Source organism: Pristis pectinata, chromosome 11, assembly GCF_009764475.1.
Source record: "Pristis pectinata isolate sPriPec2 chromosome 11, sPriPec2.1.pri, whole genome shotgun sequence".
Lineage (NCBI taxonomy): Eukaryota > Metazoa > Chordata > Chondrichthyes > Rhinopristiformes > Pristidae > Pristis > Pristis pectinata.
Genome location: NC_067415.1, coordinates 65,484,841 through 65,509,280, shown reverse-complemented (window position 1 = coordinate 65,509,280; position 24,440 = coordinate 65,484,841).

Below are 24,440 nucleotides of genomic sequence, written 5' to 3'. Positions count from 1 at the left end.
CCCTTTGCTTCCTGCCAACCAGCCAATTCTCCACCCATTTTGCTATCCTGCCCATAATTCCATGACCTCTCATCTTATTAATCAGTCTCTTGTGAGGCACCTTATCGAAGGCCTTTTGAAAGTCTAAATACACAACATCTACCGCCTCCCCCTTATCCACCCTACCTGTGATTTCTTCAAAAAACTCCAATAGGTTGGTCAGACAGGACCTCCCCTTCACAAAACCATGTTGACTAGGTCCTATCTTGCCTTGCGCCTCTAGGTATTTGGTAACCTCCTCCTTGAGGATAGACTCCAATAATTTTCCCACCACTGACGTCAGACTAATAGGTCTGTAATTGCCTTTGTGCTGCCTCCCACCTTTCTTATACAACGGAACTACATTCGCTACCCTCCAGTCCTCCGGAACCATGCCAGAATCTATCGATTCCTGAAAAATAATCGCCAACGCCTCCGCTATCTCCACAGCCACCTCCTTCAGAACCCGGGGATGCACCTCATCCGGTCCGGGAGACTTATCAGCCTTAAGCCCCTTTAGTTTTCCAAGCACCTTCTCCCTATTAATCTCAATTGAACTCAGCTCCAATTCGTGAGACTCCTGACTAATGGGCACATTGCTTATGTCCTCCACGGTGAAGACCGATGCAAAATATTCATTCAATTCCCTTGCCATCTCACTATCATCCATTATAATACCTCCTGCACCGTTATCAATTGGTCCTATGTCAACCCGTGTCTCTCTTTTATTCCTTATGTATTTAAAAAAACTCTTAGAATCCTTCCGAATGTTGTCCGCCAGCTTCCTTTCGTAACTCATCTTTGCTTTCCTAATGACCTTCTTAGTTTCTCTCTGCAGATTTTTAAAATCGTTCCAATCTTCTGTTTTCCCACTAATTTTTGCTACTTTGTACGCCGCCCCTTTTGCTTTTATTTTATCCTTCACCTCCCTCGTTATCCACATCTGTGCCTTTTTTCCATTCAAAACCTTTTTTCTTGGAATATATCTGTCCTGCATTGTCCTTATTTCCTGTAGAAATTTCTTCCATTTTTCCTCTGCCGTCCCTTCAGCTAACTTACTCCTCCAATCAATTTGGGCCAACTCATCTCTCATACCTTTGTAATTTCCCTTATTCCACTGAAATATCGATACACCAGTTATCAGCTTCTCCTTCTCAAACTTGAAACTAAACTCAATCATATTGTGATCACTTGTTCCCAGTGGTTCCTTTACCTTTAGTTCCCTAATCACCTCGGGTTCACTACACAGCACCCAATCCAAAACAGCCGATCCCCTGGTGGGCTCCTCGATAAGTTGCTCCAGAAAAACATCCCTTAGACATTCCACAAACTCACTCTCCTGAGTACTACCGCCTTGCTGCATTTCCCAGTCCACCTTCATGTTAAAATCCCCCATCAAAACCCTTCATCAGATAAAAATTCTTGTCACCTTATTCTAATACTCTTCCTTTTCATTTCTAGGCCCTACTGTGCCATCTTCCATATTCAGTTGATTTTTACTTCCTATTCACTTGTCTCCATCTCAGCATGGAGGATTTCTTGCTTCCACTGCCATCATGAAGAATTGAATTTCCCAGTGCATTAATTCTTTTAACGTGGTTTGGCAGTTGCACAACAGCTACTATGTTATCCTGACAGAACAATTGCCAGGAGGACTACGATGATTGGAGAGAGGTTCTCTTGCACACTCAGCACACACGTGCATGGACACACACACACACACTTACTATGAGCACACATGGACAAAGACAGATGATTTGCTTTCTTCAAGACCAATTCTAATTTCCAAATGTCTTCCTCCTTATTTATCTAATACATTAATTTAACACCCCTATCTAATTCCAAAGAATGTGCAAATGATCATGTTTCTGGGTTTACTAAGTTTAAGAAGATTGTAAGGTTAGTTCAGGACTCCTGCTCTCATACATTCATATTTGTGTTGTGAGAAGTAAATTTTACAAGCAAAATGACTCTTTTTGTTGTAACTCCATAAACTGCCCAAGCAGCTTGCAGGATTGGAAGCTGAAGGTTTGAGCAGAGAGTTGGTGAGATCCTACTGCTGATGAGAATTTTTATTCCTGAAGGATGGTTGCACAACCACATTTTGCAGCGTCCCTTATTTTCATTACAAGGTTGCACATCATAATGCCTCATTAGACCAGTCAAAGAAAAGCATCATTCTGAATTCAATGGAAACAACTGAGACCTGTACAATTCAATATTTTCCATTTCAAGCTATTATCCAATGTCAAAATTACTCCCATAAACCAATTTACATCCTTGAATTCAGGTGACCTAAAATTGTTCACATGGAAAATTTTATTGCCAGCAGCATGTATTTCTTCAGTATTTTCCCAAATGGCTTCCATAGCTGGAAACTGATTGTCATGTCATGAGGCAATATTTTCTAGATTTTACAATGAGTCACATTCTACATAGTAGGGCTTGGGAGCCTGAAACACATAATTAACCATTTTTTTGTAGTCTTGCCTGTTTGACAGCATGATAGTGCAACCTCATCTGCCTAGAAATTGGATTGCATAGCACTGGCTTTTTCAGTGCTGTGCAGTCCAAAAATCAATGTAATCTGGAATATATAGTGTTACTGATCATTTTCAGGCAAAATTACACCAATTGTGAAATTAGACTGAGGACATCCAATAGGGATTCACACCAATGTGGCTTATGTTTGCCTAGCATCTGATGTGCACACAAAATTGTCAGCTGTAGTTCAATTTCTGTCTCCAACCTTCCTACCATAAGTGGTGGAGCAGCCAGGAGTAGAAAATGACTGTAGTTGGCTGTGACAAAGAGAAAGGAGCGCAATTATCTCTGTTCTAATTTATGAGGCTGTGTTGCGTGAAATCATTCTTTCTTGTCTTAAGGATCAAGGACTCTGGACACAAGCTTTGTAGACCAAAACTAGTTTAATCACAAAGACAAATGCGGGACAGAATGGACACACTCACTCACATGCAGGGTACCATGAACATGAGAGGGAAATCGCAACTGGGGTAAAATACACACACACACACACACACACAATGTACAACTTCAGGATACAACAGTTCAATGCCCGTCCCACACTAGCATTGGCCCTTAACACTCCCTGACCATGTGGTGATGCACTCTTACCAATGATCTCTGCAGTGTTGTCTCACTACTCCTGGGGTCGTCAAAAGAGAGAGAGCTAGAAGATTGCAGCCCTTTTTATGGTCCTAGGAGGCTGGGTGGAGCCTCACTGTTGTGATTTAAATGAGCCAAAGGTGTGGGGGGGGGGGTCCAAAGACAAAGGTTCCTGCCACAGCCAATGGTCAGGCAGGTTCAGAGTGGCCAGGCAAGTTCAGAGGCAAAAAGTACTCCCACACCTGAAGGGTGGGTGGAGCCGCACCTTGATTGACAGTAGTATCACTTCCAATCAGAGGAGCAATGCTGTCCTCCAGTCAGCGGGGGTCAGTATCGTTACTGTCACGTGACAGCCATGTGGATTTCTAACAACAGGCCGTTTAATAGGCCACTCTTCTCAGAAGACAAGGGAAACATGTACAAGATACGAATTCATAGCATTTGGGGAAATGTGTTTGCAAGGATCAAGATTGGTCATCACAAAGAAGACAGGAAGTCAAAATAAATCGGTCCTTTTCAGGCTTGAAGGATGTACCTCATGAAATACCCCAAGGATCAGTTCTTGGCCTTTGATTATTTATGATTTATATCAATAACTTGGAGGATGGCACATAACGTAAATTTGCCAATGTCATGGAAACAGATGGGAGGGCATGTTGCACCGAAGATATTGAGATTCTTCAACTGAATATAGGCAGAATGAATGAATAGGCAAAAACTTGACAAGTTGAATTTACTGTGGGAAAGTATGAGGTATGAGGAATCTAAATGCAGAAAGATTGCAGATAAGTGGTGTACAGAGGTATCTAAGCGCACTTGTGCCTTAATTATAAAATATTTGCAGGCAGATGCAGTAAGTGGACAGGAAGTCGCTGTGGATAGGGGATAGGATACTGTACTTCCTTCCCTGGAGTCACTTTGGATGCTTACCCTGGAGCTTCCAATAGTACAACAACTGGACTAAAGGTGTAATTATTCCCTCAGATGTTAACTTCTCCAAAAGCAGCATTGCTTCTTTGAACACAGTCAGTGCAGTTTGGCAGGTGTGTGAACCATCTCCAGTGAGTTTTCGACAGCTTTAGTGCAACCAGTTGAGGGAATAATTGCACTTTCACTCCAGTAGTTGCAATATCGTAAGCTCCAGGGTAACATAGAACATAGAGCAGTACAGCACAGGAACAGGCCCTTCTGTCCAGTAAATCTACGCTGACCATGATGCCAATTTAGACTGCATATCTGCCTGCCCATGGTCCATATCCCTTATACCCTACTTGTTCAAGTGTCTGTCTTAATGCCTCTTAAATTTTACTATCCTATCTGCTTCTGCCACTTCTCCTGGCAATACATTCCAGGCATCTACCACTTACTGTGTAAAAAATTTGCCTTGCCCATCTCCTTTAAATGTCCCCCCTCTCACCTTAAACCTATGCCTTCTGATCTGACATTTCCACCCTGCAAGAAGTCTATGATTATCTACCCTATCTATGCCTCTCATAATTTCATATACTTCAATCAGGTCTCATTTCAGCCTCTGACGCTCCAGAGAAAACAATGCAAGTTTGTCCAATCTCACCTTATAGCTAATCAATTTAGGCAACATCCTGGTGAATCTCCTCTGCACTCTCTCCAAAGCCTCAACATCCTTCCTCTAGTGTGGCAACCAGAACTGCACACAATACTGCAGATGTGGCCTAACCAAAGTTTCATTCATTTGTAACATGACTTGCCAACTTTTATACTCGGTGCCCCGACCAATGAAGTCAAGCATCCGTAATCTTTCTTTATCACCCTATCCATTTGTGTGGCCACTTTTGGGGAGCTATGGATTTACATCCCAAGATCCCTCTGCATATCCATTTGCTGTGTACTTTTCCCTTCCATTTGACTTCCGAAAGTGCATCGCCTCACACCTGTCCAGATTAAACTCCATCTGCTATTTCTCCGCCCATATTTCCAAATGATCTATAACATGATCCTTTGATACCTTCCTCACTGTCCACAACTCCACCAATATTTATGGCGTCTGAAAGTTTACTAATTCAACTACCTACATGTTCAGCCAAATCATTTACATATATCACAAACAACAGAGGTCCCAGCTCTGATCCTTGAGGTCACATACGTCCAGTCAGAAAAACACCCCTCAACCACTACTTTTATGGTCAAGCAAATTCTGTATCCAACTTACCAACTCACTGTGGATTCCATGTGACTTAATCTTCTGGACAGGTATACCATGAGGGACCTTGTCAAATGCTTTAATAAAGTCCATATAGACAACAGCCAATTCAATTCACTCCATTTGAAATCAAGAAATGGCTAAAGGAGCGAAGGACACTGCTGGAAGAACTCAGCAGGTTAGGCAGCATCTGTGAAGGGAAATTGGCAGTCAACATTTCGGGTCAAGGCCCTTCATCTGGACTGATCGCAATGGCTAAAGGCATTTGATACAGCAAAGGCTTTGGGCTATTGACAACATTCCAGTTATAGTACCGAAGATGTGCTCCAGAAGTTGCCGTGCCCTTGGCCGAACTGTTCCAGTACAGCGACAATACTGGCATCTATCTGACAATATGGAAAATTGCCCAGGTATGTCATGTCCACAGTAAGCAGGACAAATCGAACCCATCCAATTACTGTACATTAGTCTACCCCTGATCATCAGCAAAGTGCTGTCGAGGGGTACTTGCTTCACAACAAACTGCTCAAAGAAGCTCAGTTTGTGTTCTGCCAATGTCACTCAGCTCCTGACATTATAGCCTTGGTCCAAACTTGGACAAGAGCTGAACTCGAGAAGTGAAGTGAAAATATCTGCCCTTAACATCAAGGCAGCATTTGATGAAGTATAACATCAAGGAGCCCTGGCTAAATTGGAGTCAATGGGAATCAGGGGGGAAACCCTCCACTGGTTGGAATCAGTGAAGATAGTTGTGGTTTGGAGATCAATCATCTCAGCCACAGGACATCTCTGCAGGTGTTCCTCATGATATTGTGCTTCGCCCAACCATCTTCAGCTGCTTCATCAATGACCTTTTTTTGATCGTAAGGTTAAAAGCAGGGATGTTTGCTGATGATTGCACAATGTTCAGAACCATTCATGATTCCTCAGATAATGAAGCAGTCCACATCCAAAGACAGCAAACCTGGACAATATCCAGGCCTGGGCTGACAGGTGGCAAGTAATATTCATGCCACACAAGCACGAAGCAATGATGATATCCACCAAGACAAAATTCAACAATCAGCTCCTGACATACAGTGGCCTTGCCATCACTGAATCCCCCACTATCAATATCTTGGGGGTTACCATTGACCAGAAAGTGAACTGGAGTTTCCATATACACAATATGGCTACAAGAGCAGGTAAAAGGCTTGGAATCCTGTGCTGAGTAACTGTGCTGAGCAAGTCAGGAGTGTGATGGAACACTCTGCTTGCCTGGATGAGTGCAGCCATACAGGACATAACAGTCCACTTGATAGGCACCTCATCCACAACCATTCACTCATTCTACCACTGATGCACAGTACCTGCAATTTGCACCATCTACAAGGTACACTGCAGCAACTCACCGATACTCCTTAGACAGCACCTACAAACCAGCCTCTGCCAACTAGGAAGACATGGCCAGCAAAAGCATGGGAACACCACCATCTGAAAGTTACCCTTCAAGCCACACACCATCCCAACTTGGAAATATATCACAGTACCTTCACCATTGCTGGGTCAAAATCCAGGAGCTCTGTCCTAACAACATTATGGAAAACCCACACCTCAAGGACTGCAGTCGTTCAAGAAAGCAGCTCACCACCACTTTCTTGAGGGCAATTAAATGCTGACTCAGTCTGCAAAGCCCACATCCCTTTAATAAATAGGAAAAACTTAATCAAATTTGTGAGACAGGACACAATCACAAAGCCATACTATCCCTCATAAATCCATGCTTTTCCAAATACGTGTTAATCCTGTCCCTGAGAATCCTCTCCACTAATTTCCCTAACATTCATATAAAGCACACCTGCCTGTAGTTTCCTGGATTATCCCCATTGTCCTTCTTAAACTAAGGAGCAATATTAGCTATTCTCCAGTCTTCTGGGACCCCACCAGTGGCTAACGAGGATATAAAGATCTCTGTAAAGGCCCCAGCAATCTCCTCCCTTGCCACCCTCAGTATCCTGGGATAGATTCCATCAGGCTCTGAGGACTCATCCACCAATGTAGGTGGAACATCATAGGTGACTCAGGGGATTGGGGTACCCTGACAATGGAGGTACAGTCTATGCACAGTGTTCTGAAGGAGATAGCTGAAGAGATTTTGGAGGCATTAGTAGTGATCTCTCAAGAATCACTGGAGTCAGGGAGGGTCCCAGAAGACCGGAAAATTGCAAATGTGACACTGCTGTTTAAGAAGGGGAGGTAAAAGATGGAATTATAGGCTGGTTAGTCTGACCTCGGTGTTTGATAAGATTTGATAAGAGTCCATTATTAAGGATGAAATTTCGGATTACTTAGAAGGATATGATAAAACAGGATGAAGTCAACATTTCATTTAGGGGACATCTTGCCTGATAAACCTGGAAAATCTGTTAGAATTCTTTGAAGAGGTTACAAGCAGGTTAGGCACAGGAAAGTTGATGTATGTTAATTACTTGGATTTTCAGAAGTCCTTTAACAAGGTGCCGTACACAAGGCTGCTCAATAAGAGTCCATGGCGTTGGAGACAAGGTACTAGCATGGATAGATTGGCCGATCTGCAGAAGTCAGAGAGTGGAGATAAAGGGGTCCTTTCAGGATGGCTGCCAGTGACTAGTGGAGTTCCGCAGGGGCCAGTGTTGGGACCAAAACTTTTCACTTTAGACATTAATGATCTGGATGAAGGAACTGATGGCATTGTGGCCAAATTTGCAGACAATACCAAAATAGGTGGAGAAACAGGTAATGTTGCAGAGGTAGGGAATCTGCAGAAGGACTTGGACAGGTTGGGAGAGTGGGCAAAGAAATGGCAGATGGAATACAGCGGAGGGAAATGTAGGGTTCTGCATGTTGGTAGGAGGAATAAAGGTGTAGACTATTTTCCAAATGGGGAGAAAATTCAGAAATCAGAGGTAGAAAGGGACTTGGGAGTCCAAGTTCAGGATTCCCTGAAGGTTAACTTGCAAGTTGAGTTAGTAGTAAAGAAGGCAAATGCAATGTTAGCATTCATTTCGCGAGGACTAGAAATATAAAAGCAAGGATGTACCGCTGAGGCTTTATTAGGTGTTGGTCAGACCCCAATTGCAATATTGTGAGCAATTTTGGGCCCCATATCTAAGGAAGGATGTGGTGGCCCTGGAAAGGTTCACAAGAATGATCCCAGGAATGCAAGACTCTTATCATGTGAGGAGCGTTTGATGTCTCTGGGCCTTTTCTCAGTGGAGTTCAGAAGGATGGGGGGGGGGGTGGGGGGAATCTCACTGAAACCTACTGGATACTGAAAGGCCTCGTTAGAGTGGATGTGGAGAGGAGAGTCTAGGATCCAAGTGCACAGCCTCAGAATAAAGGGATATCCCTTTAAAACTGAGATGAGAAGAAATTTCTTCAACCAGAGGGTGGTGAATCTGTGGAATTCATTGATACAGAGTTGTGGAGGCCAAGTCATTGGGTCTACTTAAGGAAGAGATTGATAGGTTTTTGATTGGTAAGGGGGTTAAGGGTTACAGCGAGAAGGCAGAAGAATGGAGTTTAAAAAAAAATCAGCCATGACTGAATGGTGGAGCAGACTCGATGGGCCAGATAACTTAATTCTGCCCCTGTTTCCAATGATCATGTGCATACATCAGAAACACAAAATCTTACACGAATGTTCTGAGGAACAATGTCCAAGCAGGCTCAGATTTTCAAAAACAGTCTTCATTGCGAAATGTGACATTCTGAAGAAGGACCTTCAGCCATGCATTCAGGCCTGGACTGCTGATGTTGTAGCGTTCAACTCCATGGTCATGATTAAATTCCTTACCTTCGGATCATTCCAAGCAACCACTTCTGATCTCTGCCATCTATCACAGTTTGCTATGAGAGATCACCCAAGCTCTTTGCTCAAGGAAATGAGACTTTGTACACTTTGATTTCAGTTAGGAGATGATGTGTGTATGGGAATTGCCAGCCTTGTTGGCCTCCTGATGGTTCAGGCTGGTATCTGATACACTTACATGCCTCCAAGGGTTACACTTTAAAAATGCTGGACAGAAGCTCCATTTTGTGAGGTGTCTTTAGTAAACATAGATAGATATTGAAAGGCACAGGTTACAAACTACTCATGTCATTTCTGATACCTGTGCACACTATAAATACCACAGCTGAACATCACTATTGTGAGAGCTATGGTGCTACCAGGATGGTAAAGAAGAATGTCAAAATGTCTCTGAAGGTAATATTCTGTTGTCTCTCCCAGCACAGGATGCACTAGAGTATATACCAAACAAGAATGGAAACTTGTAGTCATTTCTTGAATAATCCATGACTGGGCCAACAGAAGACACAAAACATATGTTTGAGGAAAAACACCCAAGAAATGAGATACCTGAGGAACATGGGTCCCAAGAGGAAAACCAGCAGGAACAGGAGAACAAAGAAAAGTCCAAGGGGTGGCACTACCACAGGATTAGGTTCCTCAGTAACGACAAGAGCTGGATTATATTGGAGGATTATATTGGTACTGGAGAGATGCAAACCCTGGCTGCATTATTTGGAATTACCTCCCTTACAGAAGGTTCTCATGGAGCCCAGGAAAGTCATTGACTGGCGCATTGCAAGAAATAAATTTCTAATGCTCCTTGTTCATTCACCAGCACAATACACTGAAGCAATAAAACAATAAAATGATCCATGATAAATCATCATCTTCCCTCACATGCCATTAATTCCTGGATCCCTCACTCAAATGTCTAATAATAACATTGCCTGATGCATTCTGAACCCCACACACAATCTAGCTTTCTCAAAGCAAATCTACTTGCTTGTGTTATCATTGGCCAAAACTCTTTAACACTTTGGGCAGCTGATCTATATCAATAGTCAATCATTACTGTTGGAAGCAGAGCATCTTACAGTAATTGATAATATGTTCTCCAGAATGGGATTTACAGGATAAGGTTAACATTCCAAACCAATTTAACCCCTTCTGAATCAGTAATGAGTGAATAGTTGTTGAACTCATGTTGAGTCATGAGATTCAATAAAAGTCATTGAACCAACTCAACAGTATAAGACACACAATGAGGTAACTAATGATGGCAGTTCCTGAGAAGCATGATGACATTTCACTCTATTTATACCAATAATGTGATTACTCACTTAACACAGAATCCTTATCAAAGAATCACTTCTGATACAATCTGACCTACTCATGCAGTTTATGAGAGAGCACAGAAATTAAGGATTGAGTATTTGTCACACCTGACTATTTTGCCTTGTTATATCCTTTAGCCTCTTCTGGAAGTTCTTCCCTCAGCAAATGGCATTAAAATTCTTTGCAGAGTACACCAAGCATGGGAGAATAACTTTTTATGGAAGAATGAACTTAAATTCATAGGTGAAATAAAAAAAATGCAGATACTGGAAATCTAACATACAGAAAATACTGGAAATACTCAGCAGGTCAGGGTGCACATGTGGGAATAGAAACAGAACTAATGTTTTGGGTCGAAAACTCTTCATTAGACCTGAAATGTTTGTTCTGTTTCTCTTCCCACAGATGTGGGGCCTAACCTCCTGAGCATTTCCAGCATTTTTTGTTTATACTTTGCATAGGTCATATTTATTTATTAATTGGGGAATTAAGGGAACTATTTTATTATTTATTTCACACATGTGGAATGCAGCAATAAGGCATACCTTTTCATTTCATAGAATCATACAATCATAGAACAGTACAGCACAATACAGGCCCTTCGGCCCACAATGCTGTGCCGACCTTTAAATTTCACCTAAGACTATCTAACCCCTTCCTCCCACATATCCCGCTATTTTAAATTCCTCCATATGCTTATCTAGCAATCTCTTGAATTTGACCAAAGCACCTGCCTCCACCACCACCCCAGGCAGCGCATTCCATGCCCCAACCACGCTCTGGGTAAAAAACCTTCCTCTGGTATCTCCCTTGAACTTCCCACCCATTACTTTAAAGCCATGCCCTCTTGTATTGAGCATCGGTGCCCTGGGAAAGAGACGCCAGCTGACAACTCTATCTATTCCTCTTAATATTTTATACACCTCTATCATGTCTCCTCTCATCCTCCTTCTCTCCAAAGAGTAAAGCCCTAGCTCCCTTAGGCTCTCCTCATAATGCATACTCTCTAAACCAGGCGGCATCCTGGTAAATCTCCTCTGCACCCTTTCCAATGCTTCCACATCCTTCCAATAATGAGGCAACCAAAACTGGACACAGTACTCCAAGTGTGGTCTAACCAGAGTTTTGTAGAGCTGCATCATTACCTCGCAGCTCTTAAACTCGATCCCACGACTTATGAATGCTAACATCCCAGAAGCTTTCTTAACTACCCTATCCACCTATGAGGCAACTTGCAGGGATCTGTGGACATGAACCCCTGATCCCTCTGCTCCTCCACACTCCCCAGAATCCTGCCATTAACCTTGTACTCCGCCCTGGAGTTTGTCCTTCTACAGTGTACCACCTCACACTTCTCCAGATTGAACTCCATCTGCCACCTCTCGGCCCAGCTCTGCATCCTATCAATGTCCCTCTGCAATCTTCGACAGTCCTCCACACTATCCACAACACCACCAACCTTTGTGTCTTCTGCAAACTTGCCAACCCACCTTTCTACCTCCTCATCCAAGTCATTCATAAAAATCACGAAAAGCAGAGGTCCCACAACTGATCCTTGTGGGACACCACTAGTCATAGTCCTCCAATCTGAATGCACTCCCTCCACCACAACCCTCTACTTTCTACAGGCAAGCTAATTCTGAATCCACACGGCCAAGCTTCCCTGGATCCCATACCCTCTGACTTTCTGAAGACGCCTACCATGTGGAACCTTGTCAAATGCCTTACTAAAATCCATGTGGACCACATTTACTGCACTACCCTCATCAATCTGCCTGGTCACCTCCTAAAAGAACCCTATCAGACTTGTGAGACATGATCTGCCCTTCACAAAGCCAAGCTGGCTGTCCCTGATCAGACCATGATTCCCTAAATGCCCATAGATCCTATCTCTGAGAATCCTTTCCAACAGCTTGCCCACCACAGACGTAAAGCTCACTGGTCTATAATTCCCTGGACTATCCATACTACCTTTTTTAAATAAGGGGACAACATTTGCCACTCTCTAATCCTCTGGTACTATTCCTGTGGACAATAAAGACTCAAAGATCCTAGCCAACAGTTCAGCAATCTGCTCCCTCGCCTCACAGAGCAGCCTGGGGAATATTCCGTCAGGCCCTGGGGGCTTACTGTCCTAACAGCTCCAATACATCCTCTTTCTTGATATCCACATGCTCTAAAACATTAACCTTACCAACACTGTCCTCAGCGTCATCAATGCCTCTCTCCTTGGTGAATACTGAAGAGAAGTATTTATTGAGGACCTCACCCACTTCCACAGCTTCCAGGCACATCTTCCCACCTTTGTCTTTAATCGCTCCTACCTTTACTCTTGTCATCCTTCTGCTCTTCACATACAAGAAAAAAGCCTTGGCGTTTTCCTTAACCCTACTCGCCAAGGCCTTTTCATGTCCCTTTCTTGCTCTCCTCAGCCCCTTCTTAAGTTCCTTCCTTGCTACCCCATATTCCTCATGAGCCCTATCTGATCCTTGCTGCTTACACCTTACGTATGCTGCCTTCTTCCTGCTAACTAGATGTTCCACCTCGTCACCCATGGTTCCTTCACCCTGCCATTCTTTCTCTGCCTCACCGGGACAAATTTATCCGTAACATCCTGCAAGAGATCCCTGAACAATGACCACATCTCCATAGCACATTTCCCTTGAAAAATGTCATCCCAATTTACACTCGTAAATTCTAGCCTTATAGCCTCATAATTTGCCCTTCCCCAATTAAATATGTCCCTGTCCTCTTTGCTCTTATCCCTGTCCATGACAATGCTAAAGGTTATGGAGCGGTGGTCACTGTCCCCCAAATGCTCACCCACTGAGAGAACTGTCACCTGACCCGGTTCAATACCTAATACTAGATCTAATATGGCATTCCCTCTAGTCAGCCTGTCAACATACTGTGACAGGAATCTGTCCTGGACACACTTAAGTTCTGCCCTGTCTAAACCTTTGGTACTAAGCAGGTGCCAATCGATATTTGGGAAGTTGAAGTCTCCCATGATAACAACCCTGTTTTGTTTTGCACCATCCAAAATCTGCCTCCCAATCTGCCCCTCAGTATCCTTGCTGCTACCAGGGGGCCTACAGAATACCTCCAGTAGAGTAACAGCTCCTTTCTTGTCCTAACTTCCACCCATACTGACTCTAGAGGGGATCCTTCTACATTATCCACCTTTTCTGCAGCTGTAATAGTATCCCTTACCAGCAACGCCACCCTTCCTCCTCTCCTTCCCCCCCCCCCCCCCCCCCCCAATCCCTTTTAAACACTGAAATCTGGGAACATTTCTAAAGCATTCTCAATTAGTTCAGTGATCCAGTGACCTGGGATGTGAAATACAGTCAACTTTCTGCTCAAACAATGGAGGCATTACCAGGAATCCCACCACGAAGAAGACCATGGTGTCTTAGTTTACCATGGTGGTGGTCATGGTGAGGTAGGGGATAACCTACCAGGGGAAAGACACAGTGGTCAGGTGTCAGGCACTGAGTCTGGCTCACAAGGGAAGGGGGGGGGGGGGGAAGAAGAGGCAAGTGCTAGTGATAGGGGATTCATTGGTTAGGGGAGAAGACAAGAGGTTTTGTGGATGAGAATGAAATTCTTGGATGGTATGTTGCCTCCCAGGTGCCAGGGTCAGATGTATTGGATTGAGTCCATAGCATTCTTAAGGGGGAAGGTGAGCAGCCAGAGGTTGTGGTACATGCTGGTACCAATGACATAGGCAGGAAAAGTGATGAGGTCCTGCAGAGTGAATTCAGGGAGTTCGGTGCTAAGTTAAAAGACAGGACCTCCAGGGTGGTGATCTCGGATTGTTACCTGTGCCATGTGCTAGTCAAGCAAGAAATAAGAAGATAGTGCAGCTTAACATGTAGCTAAGCAGATGTTGCAGGAGAGAAAGCTTCAGATTTTTTTAGGCCATTCTGCTTTCTTCCACATATTGACTGGGACTTTGGAGTTTATCAAATATGTTCAGTAGTTTCCTTAATCAATATGTAGAGGTCCAAACGAGAGAGAATGTGATACTGGATCTCTTAGGGAATGAGACAGAGTGGGTGATAGAAATGACACTTTGAATTTAGTTATCATAATTCTATTAGTTTCAAGATAATTATGGAGAAGGATAGGACTGATCCTAGCATTAAGATTCTAAACAGAAGGGATCTGGCAGACATGGATTGGGATGGGTTGTTTTCCAGCAAAGAGATGCTTGGTAAGTGGTGGGAGGCCTTCGAGAGTGAAATATTGAGAGTACAGAATCTGTATGTTCCTGTTAGCCTTGTCTTTTACCCTAACAGGTTTAGGGAACCTTGGTTATCGAGGGATATTGAGGCCCTGGTAAAGAAAAAGGAGATGCATATCAGGATTAGATAGTTGGGATCAAAAGAGGTGCTTGAGGTTAAGAAATGCAAGAGAACACTTAAGAGAGAAATCAGGAGGGCTAAAAAAGGACATGAAGTTGCTCTGGCTGACAAGGTGGAAAACAATCCAAAGTGTTTCTATAGCTGTATTAAGAGCAAAAGGATATAGCAAGGGACAAAATTGGTCCTCTTGAAGATCAGCATGGTCATCTATGCATGGAGCCCAAAGAGATGGGGGAGATTTTAAATGGATTTTTTGCATCTGTGTTACTCAGGAGGTAGTCTATAGAACTGAGGAAAAAGAGTAATGAGGTCACAGATCGTATCCAGATTACAGAAGAGTAGGTGCTTGCTGTCTTGAGGTGCATTAAGGTGGATAAATCCCCAGGGCCTGACAAGGTGTCTCCCTCGGACCTGGTGGGAGACTAGTGCAGAAATTGCGGGGGCCCTGGCAGAGATATTTAAAATGTCCTTAGCCATGGGTGAGGTGCCAGGAGGATACCTAATGTTTTATTGTTTAGGAGAGGCTCTACGAATAAACTGGGAAATTATAGGCTGGTGAGCCTCACATCAGTCATGGGTAAATTACTGGAAGATATTCTCAGAAACAGGATATATGTATTTGGATAGACAAGACCTGATTAGGGTGTTACAGATTAGGTTACTATTGGTGAATGTCCCTTTAAGACATAGCACAGTAGTGTGTGTGTGACGTGATGGCAACAGGAGATAAAGACGTAATGACATTTTTGGAGCAGTCAGTTAGAGGAGAGAGCGAGAGAGACCTGCCTGCTGGTCTCTGTATCAATGGATGAAAAACAATAACTGTGTCTGTCACTACAATCCACATATGGATTTTTGGAATAATCCAGTGGAGTCCACTTTGTCATTAACCTGTAGAAGTAAACAGGTATTTGTGTGGACGGCCATGTCTCAGATGCCTTTCGGGGTGGCAGATACTTCAGAACAAAGGAATGGAGATCATCAGTGATTGAGGTGTCGTATGAGTTCCATCGTGGAACATTTGGATTTCGTAATTACTCTATTTTCTCTCTATATTTCCTCTTTAGTCAACAGTGGTGTTGCAGAAGCCTTTGCTCACGTTCTACCTTACAGCTTGCTGAACTGAACTTTTGAGAACTATTCCTGGACTTGGAGTTTGGGAATTTACCACACACACTTCAAGTTTAGTTTTGGGGGTTGATGTTTAAGATCTAACATCTTTTTACTTTTATTTTTCTTATTATCATGTAGTTATAAGTTTTTTTAAAACACATACATGACTCGGTGTGTTTCTTTAGTTGCTGGCATGTGACAAGGGATAGTCAACATGGCTTTGTGTGTGGTTCGACATTTTTTTGAGGTTCCCAGGAAGGTTGATGAAGGGAAGGCAGTGGATGTTGTCTCCATGGACTTTAGCAAGGCATTTGAAGAAGTCCCACACAGAAGGCTTCTCTGGAAGGTTAAGTCGCTTGGCATTTATGATGAAGTAGTCAGTTGGATTCAACATTGGCTTAGCAGAAAAACCAGAGTGGTAGCAGATGATTCTCTCTCTGATTGGAAGCCTGTGACAAGTGGTGTGCTGCAGGGATCAGTGCTGGGTCCATTGTTATCATTTATATTAATGATTTAGATAATGTAAACTGGATCAGCAAATTTGCAGGTTCAATCACAAGATTGGGGGAGTAGTGGAGAGCAAGGAAAGCTATCAAAGCATACAAAGTGATCTAGACCAGCTGGGAAAACAGGCTGAAAAATGGCAGATGGTATTTAATGTAGCCAAGTGTGACATGATACACTTCAGGAGGACAAACCAGGGTAAGACTTACACAGTGAATGGTAGGGCACTGAAATGTGTGGTAGAACAAAGGGACCTGAGAATACAGATCCATAATTCCTTGAAAATGGTATTGCAGGTAGATAGGGTCATAAAGAGCTTTTGGCATAATGGCCTTCATAAATCAGGGCACTGAGTACAGGAGTTGGGATGTTATGTTGAAATTGTACAAGACATTGGTGAAGCCAAACTTGAGTACTGTGTGCCATTCTGGTCATCTACCTACAGGAAAGATGTCAATAAGCTTGAAAGAGTGCAGAGAAAATTTGCATGGATGTGGCCAGGACTTGAGGACCTCAATTACAGGGATAGGTTTGGACTTTATTCCCAGGAGCACAGGGGAATAAGGGGAGATTTTAATAGAAATATACAAAATTGAAGGGTATGGATAGGGTGAGACTAGAACTAGAGGTCACAGGTTTAGGGTGAAAGGTGAAATATTTAAGGGGAGTCTGAGGGGGAACCTACCTCATTGAGAGGGTGGTGCGAGTGTGGAATGAGCTGCCAGCGCAAGTGTTGGATGTGGGTTCAATTGTAACATTTAAGAGAAATTTGGATTGATACATGAATGAGAGAGGTATGGTCCAAGTGCAAGTAGATGGGACTTGGCAGAAAATCAGGCCAACATGGGCTAAAGGGTCTGTTTCTATGCTGTAGTACTCTGACTCTTGTGATGGGGACATTAATGACCTGATCTTGGACACACATTGATCTTTCATGGAGACTAGGTAGGTGGTGTCCCAGCCTACTATGAATCAGATGACATGATCATTTCAAACTTCAGACCCAAAAATGATGCAGCTAATGTACCTTGTCCCTGCTGTATTCAGTCATCTTAGCCTCTCTACAATCAGAGCAGGAACCTGTAAATGAAGGTGTCCAAAAGCAGTGTTCCTACATAAGTGATCAATTCCCAAGTGTCATATGTTTTGAAGACTGAGCTGTTCACATATGGCATAACTCTCATCATGCAGGAGTGCAATCTGTTCATGTGTGACATCTCTCTTCTTGGAGAACATCTAGCTGATATGTAGCAACCCTGGTTGCACCTTGCCAGAACAAATCACAACCATCCCCATTGAGTCCCCATGCCTTGCTACTTATGCCTCAGACCTGGCTGCATCTCACAGGTGTGCTGTTTCTTCCTGTGACATACCTCCAGTTCAGGTTATTTGTGCCTTGAGATAAATGTAAGTTTTCTGCTTCACTACTTGTTCATCTGCTTCTTTTCACTACACTACTTTCTTCACTTTTGTTTCCTCCTCTCCCATATCTGTTGAGGGGCAGGGGGTATCTCCCCCTATAGTTGCAGAGGTAGCTTGGTTAGTGCTTCTATGGAAATAACAGCAGCACATAACTTGATAAGTTTGATAAATACAAAGGTGACACATTAATGACAAATGAAACATTTTTGATGCGCATACCTGTCAGATTTCAAACGATGGAAAGTAAATAAGACTGCAGATGCTGGAATATGAAACAAAAACATTGGAAAATTTCAAACTACCTCACTTATTGGTAAATCTTATGCCTGTGTTCATGTGGAAGAGGACATCTATTCCAACATGGAGAGGAACTCTTGTGTAGGATATAGTGATTGGTGATTAAATTACTAGACTAGTATCCTTGATCATAAACCACTAGGTTGTGATTCCAATCCCCACGTCAGGTGTGGAACTTAAATTCAGTTAATTATCTGGAATTTAAAACCAGTCATGGGAATAATGACAATAAAGCAATTTGTCATAAATCTCCATCTGTTTTACTCATATCCTTCCAGGGATAAAATCTGCTGTCCTTAACTGGTTTGTCCTGTGACTCCAGATCTACAACAGTGAAGTGCATTAGCTTGGAACAATCATGAAGCTAGGAAGCTGAGTGTGTCATGGTCCTGGCCTCAATGGACAAAGTAGAGAAGGCACTCATGAAGTTATATCTGAGGTTGTAGGCCATATATTTCAGTAAAGAAAAAGTAAGCAATTTAAATATTGGTTCTTTAAATAGCATAATTTTAGAGGATATTGGGTTGATTAAGCATAGTGAAGACTAGGGAAGTTGAAATACTCCCTGCAGATGGAATTGTTATTTGTTGCACTGTGGCTTCTGTCAATTTGGGGACATATATGCCAGAAAAAAGTGCTGAGTAGAGCAAGGATCCTGCCAAAAGAGATTAATCTGAAGGACATGAAGATACTTGGAAATGCGTGCAAGACTCCATTATTGCAATTTTCATCAGCATACCAATATCCCATGCAGGTCAGTAAGTTAATTGGCCATTGTAAATTGCCCCAAGTGCACAGATGTCAGAGAATTTTGTGGTCGTTGATGGAATCTGAGCATAGGCTAAAGAATTAGTGTAAAAATGATCAGCATGGACTTGGTAGGCTGAAGGGCAAGCCTCCGTGCTGTATTGCTCCATGACTCAGTGATTTTTTTGTTTGGAACTTCCTAAAAGTGTAACTGAAGATTATTTTCTTCTGAGTATATTTGGATAAGAATGAAATTTGTGGCTGTGGAGCAGGTGTAATTCAAAAACACCTAGTTGCAAGGACTTGAACTCTAGTCTTATTTTCAGTTTTTGTGGACCCATTTTGCATTTTGACAACAGCCAGGAGCAAACATTTAGTAGACAAAGGTAGTAAAATGATAGTGCTTTTCAACTGCCTTTATACAGTCACATGGCAGCCTTACTACAATGTGAAGTTAGTTTCTTCTTGATGTTTCAATTAAAATACTGCTGTTCAATACTAGAAGTATCAAGTCTTAATGAAATGCAATATTGAGGTATGAATTCATAGAAAAATTTTCAATGATGTCCAGTACTGGTGGTTCAGTAAAAAATACAATAATGTACTCAAATGAGATGTTTTATAGTTATGCCAAAATAAATAGAAATACAAAACAAATTTGACACTGAGCTGCAGAAAGAGGTATCAGGAAAGAAGAGCAACATAGAAGCAAAGAGACACTGAGATTTAAGGGGAGAATTCCAGAGATTGGGGCCAACACAACTAAAGGTGCAGATCATTGGTGATGTGATTAACAATTAAGAACATACAATAAATCAGAATAGAAGTCTTGTGGAGCTCGCTGAGGTCTCAGAAACTGGGATTATGAAACCAAGAAAGACAAATTTGAGTCACTGTTGAAATAGCACACAATCCACAGGAATGTGGAGTCAGTTGTCACTGTCCAATGGAAGTTCATAAAATGTTATTATTTATTAAAGCATGAAAACACACCCCTCCTCAAAATGAAGTCCAGTGCTTTGCTTACTTTGTTTTATGGTCTGTTAATGTATAATTCTTGTACTGATACTCTTACACATCTTTATTTTTCTACAACCCCATTTAATTTACAGGCTTGTACCAAGATGCATCATCAAAATAGAAATTTGATAGCAATTCCAAATCCATAATTTTGTTTTGTGATTTTCCTCACTACCACCTGAAAATGGCATCATCACCTTCTAATGTTGAAACCAGTCCAAGATTATTTATATAAATTGTGAACAGATTCTACTACAAACTAGTGTGCAACATCACTTACTAATTTTTGTAAATCTGACTAACTGGTCTCAAGCCCTACTACTTCCTGTTGTTTCAGATGGCAATTTTTTGCTACATATTCCCTGATTCCATGTGCAACTTCCTGAAGGCTCTCATGTTTTGTTCTTGTCAATTCTACAGAGTTCAGAGTTCAACAAGTTGGTCAAGCATGAACTTCTTTGGAAATCTATGCTAACCAATATTTATATTTTCCATGTGTTTTTCTATTACTTAAGTATTCCAATTTCATTTCTGACAGTTTCCATATTATGTCATATCACCTCTATTCAAAAAAGCTCAATTTCATTGTTGTGCTTTTATAGTTATTGCACATTGGGATTGAAGATGGAAAATACATTACATTCAACTGATGTCAAATATTAAAAAGTCAATATTGTTGTCCACTAACAGACATCTAAAAGTAGCAGGCAAGAAATATAACCAAGGATTAATCAATAGCATTGAAATTCCACAAATTTCAATCTATTCCTGATTGGTGAATTATTTTTCAGTGCAATAATTAAACTCGATCTAAAGAATCAATAATATGAGCACCTAATTGACAGGAAACCACATTCATTTAAATGATTTAAGTAATTTATGATATCTTCAAACTTAGTTTTGGTCAAATGCTGGTTATGTCTAAAATATAGTGCCCGAGAGGTGTGAATTATAATAATTTGTAAGCTTCAAAAACCACCTGAGATTGATGACCTTTGATTAATATCAATTCTCCTCTACCACTACAACTATTATATTCTCCATGTATTTCATTATCTGGATTTATATTTCTGCATACATTCATTTTGCTGAAAGGTATACCATAGGGTTACATTCCCTTCTTAATGCCCCTATAGAGGAAAGGAGACTTGCAAATTTTCATTAGATGAAAGACCAATTTTCTTATTTCAGTGAAAATGCACATCTGTGCTGACATGTGGTTCTTACTTACCATAGAACACAGGCCCTTCAGCCCACTATGTTGTACCAACCTACAATCCACTCCCAAGACTATTTAACCCCTTCCTCCCATATATCCCTCTTAAATTCCTCCATGCGCTTATCTAACAATCTCTTGAACTTGCCCAACATATCAGCCTCCACCACCCCTGGCAGTGCATTCCATGCACCAACCATTCTGGGTTAAAAACTTCCCTCTGACATCTCCCTTGAACTTCCCATCCATTACCTTAAAGCCATGCCCTCTTGTATTGAGCATTGGTGCCCTGGGAAAGAGGTACTGGCTGTCACTTCTGTGATTTAAGAGCAGGAAAAAAAACTTGAGCACAAAATGAACACAGGCAAATGCATTTCTGGTCAATTGAATTGGCTTCAAACTGTTTTCGATAATTGTAAAATAATCCATAAATTTAATAACCCTCCTCCATCACTCACTGTTTTACAGATACATAATCTGATTCAAGCCAAATTTGCAATTGTTTGCACTGCAAAGTGGGTGCTGCATGCATGCACTTGTTTTTTCGCAAGGTTGCTGTGGCAGTAGCTGATTAGCATGCATGGAGGAGTCAATGAGCTGATGTGCAGTATATTTACATTGAGCTGGGAACCACCCTTCATTCATCTACATGGTGCTGCTTTTGCACTTTGGATAATCTGTAGTTCAACTGTCTGCACTCCTCACTCCCTCAAGGGAGGGATTTCAAATAAGGAAAATGCACCCAAGTGTAGTGTGAATGGAGACAGATATGTTCAGTGGACAGACCAGCTGATATTTCTCTCACCTGAGAGCAAGCACTACTGGACATGGGTCAAGGCTGAGCTGGAGGCCACTGCTCTGATCAGCACTGGGCACAAGTGATATTGGGCTGGATAGCAGTAGGGCTTGCTTTCCTTTCTACCCCTGCCAAAAGGCCTGATGTAGTGGTGCAGGAGGCATGTTTTCTGCCTGAGGTGGCACATTTCCTAGCAGATGACAACAAGGGACATAACAAGTAATGAAGCTATCCTGAAGTCTGGCAATATGTGCTGTCAGGCTTTTGTATCTTCAGCTAAATGCAATGCAGAAGGAAGAAGTGAATCTTCAGCATTAGGCATTGTTGGAGGAGCAGTGCCTTCTATCTGATGCTGCTGCCAAGGTGCATCTTCTGCCTGATGACTAGTCAGAAGTGCAGCAAGAGGAGCATCATCCACCTGGTGCAGGCAGAGGAGGCACATAACAAGTCTGTTAAATAGTCAAAACAGGATAGAAATGGTACTGAATACATACTTTTAGGTTTTTGTATCTTCAATGCAATGTGCACTTGTGCATCTAGTTATGCAATGGTGGAAGTGGCACATTCTGCCTGATGCAACCAAGGTGGTGCACAAGTCATAACAGTAGGACAGAAGCTGTCCTACATGCTATTGGCTTTTGCATCTTCAGCTAAATGCAGTGGGGGAAGGAAGATGTGCACCTATTGCATTGTGTAGAGGAAGAGGGAAAGCCTTCTTTCTGCCTGATGCTGCTGTAAAGAAAGAGTACCTGGTGCCTAATGGTGAGGACGATGCACATCTTATAACTGACACTGCCAAGGAGCATGCTGAGGAAAAGTCATGACAAAGATACAAGCTGTCCAGAAAACCAGCAATACATACTCAGGCTTTTGCACCTTCAGTTAAATATACTGAAGGGATGGGGAAGGGGTGGTGGTGACAGTGGCATGGCACCCTCATGCAGGTCAAGGGTTGGTGCTGTGCCCCAAATATGCTTTGGCTGTTCAATGTACTAAAAACACACATCTACTTAGTTATGCAATGGCACAGATAGGCAGCAGCATGCCTTCCCCCTCTTTTCAGCATAATGCTGTGGAGGTGTATGTACAACTTTATGGTGATGGGAGAGGTGTTTCCCATGCCTGGAGGATGGGGTGTACTTCCCACCTTAGGAGGAAGGACTCTGGCCACCGGGGGGGGGGGGGGGGGGGGGGGGGGGGGTGGGAAGAAAAGCAGCCAACAACAAATCAAGAATCCAGACTTGTTCCCATTGTGTTGAGCTGTGTAGACAAATTTTATCTTTGTTCAACTTTTACAATCCATTACTTGACTTCTATCTTTAGTCACCAGTTTTCTAACCTAATCTAGGCAGTCTTACAAGGGATTCATGTCCAAGTTAAGAGTAACAAGTTCTGAAAGGCTTCTGGAGGTATAAAAATATGAACCAACTTGTGATCCAAGTAGGCAATTGGCATTTAGTATAAATACATTCAAGACAAAATGGGTTAGAGTGAGAACATGAGGAAGCAGGTCACTAACCAAGGTGACTAATGGCAGAGCCCATCTGAATTGTGGTGCAGCTTGAGAAAATAATTACACCAGGGTCACACCAAGGGCATATTGCACTGCTGAAAGCATCAAGCTGACTGTGTCCAGAACATGGACAAAGGACAATTGGACTCCCATCTTGGCTACTTAAACAGAAAATTAGAGGCTTAAGCCCTAATACAGCTGTGCAAAGCCCTGGTCAGACTGCACAGAAAGTATTGCAAGCTATTCTGTTGGATACACCTGATCAATAATACCTGGACTGGCTCAGTGCTCTCTGAAAAAGGTTAGGCTACAGATCATTGACATCATTATAATCAAAGCCCTTGACAAACTAATCTAGCTTCATAATGGCAACACAGTAAGAATGTGTGGCAGATGGGAGCCACAGGCTTTAAGGACTAGGACCTCCTGGCCAGAACCCTTGTGCCACTTCAACTACCAAGTTTCCTTCATGATCCTGGCCTTGGAAAAAGAACATGAAGTATTCATTATTCAAACAAGGCAAACATCACATCAAGGTTCAGTGAAAGTTGCTCCAAGACTACCACAATGCATCTTGAGCATAGAATATAGATTTGCCCTCTATATACACATTCATATTGTGATCCTATTGAACAGGAGAATCACATCAAGTGCCCAGTTTCTCAATAATGTAACAGTTTCACAAACTAGTTTTTGACCATGGGCATAAATATGCAAATAAACCCTACCACACTAGATATGTCAATGCATTCACAGAAGTATTAGCTTGGTAGTGAGAATGTTAACAGTTGTTGAATATATTGACCCTTGTTTAGTTATTTTGTGTATTGGCAATAAAATACTCATGAAATCTCATTTACCTCAGGGCTCTGCATGTATTAAAGAAAGTGTACAGTCACAGGTGCTAAGGAACACTAGCATTGACTTATCAATGGACTCTAGCATGCATCAAGTTTACATGTCATTTTTAAAT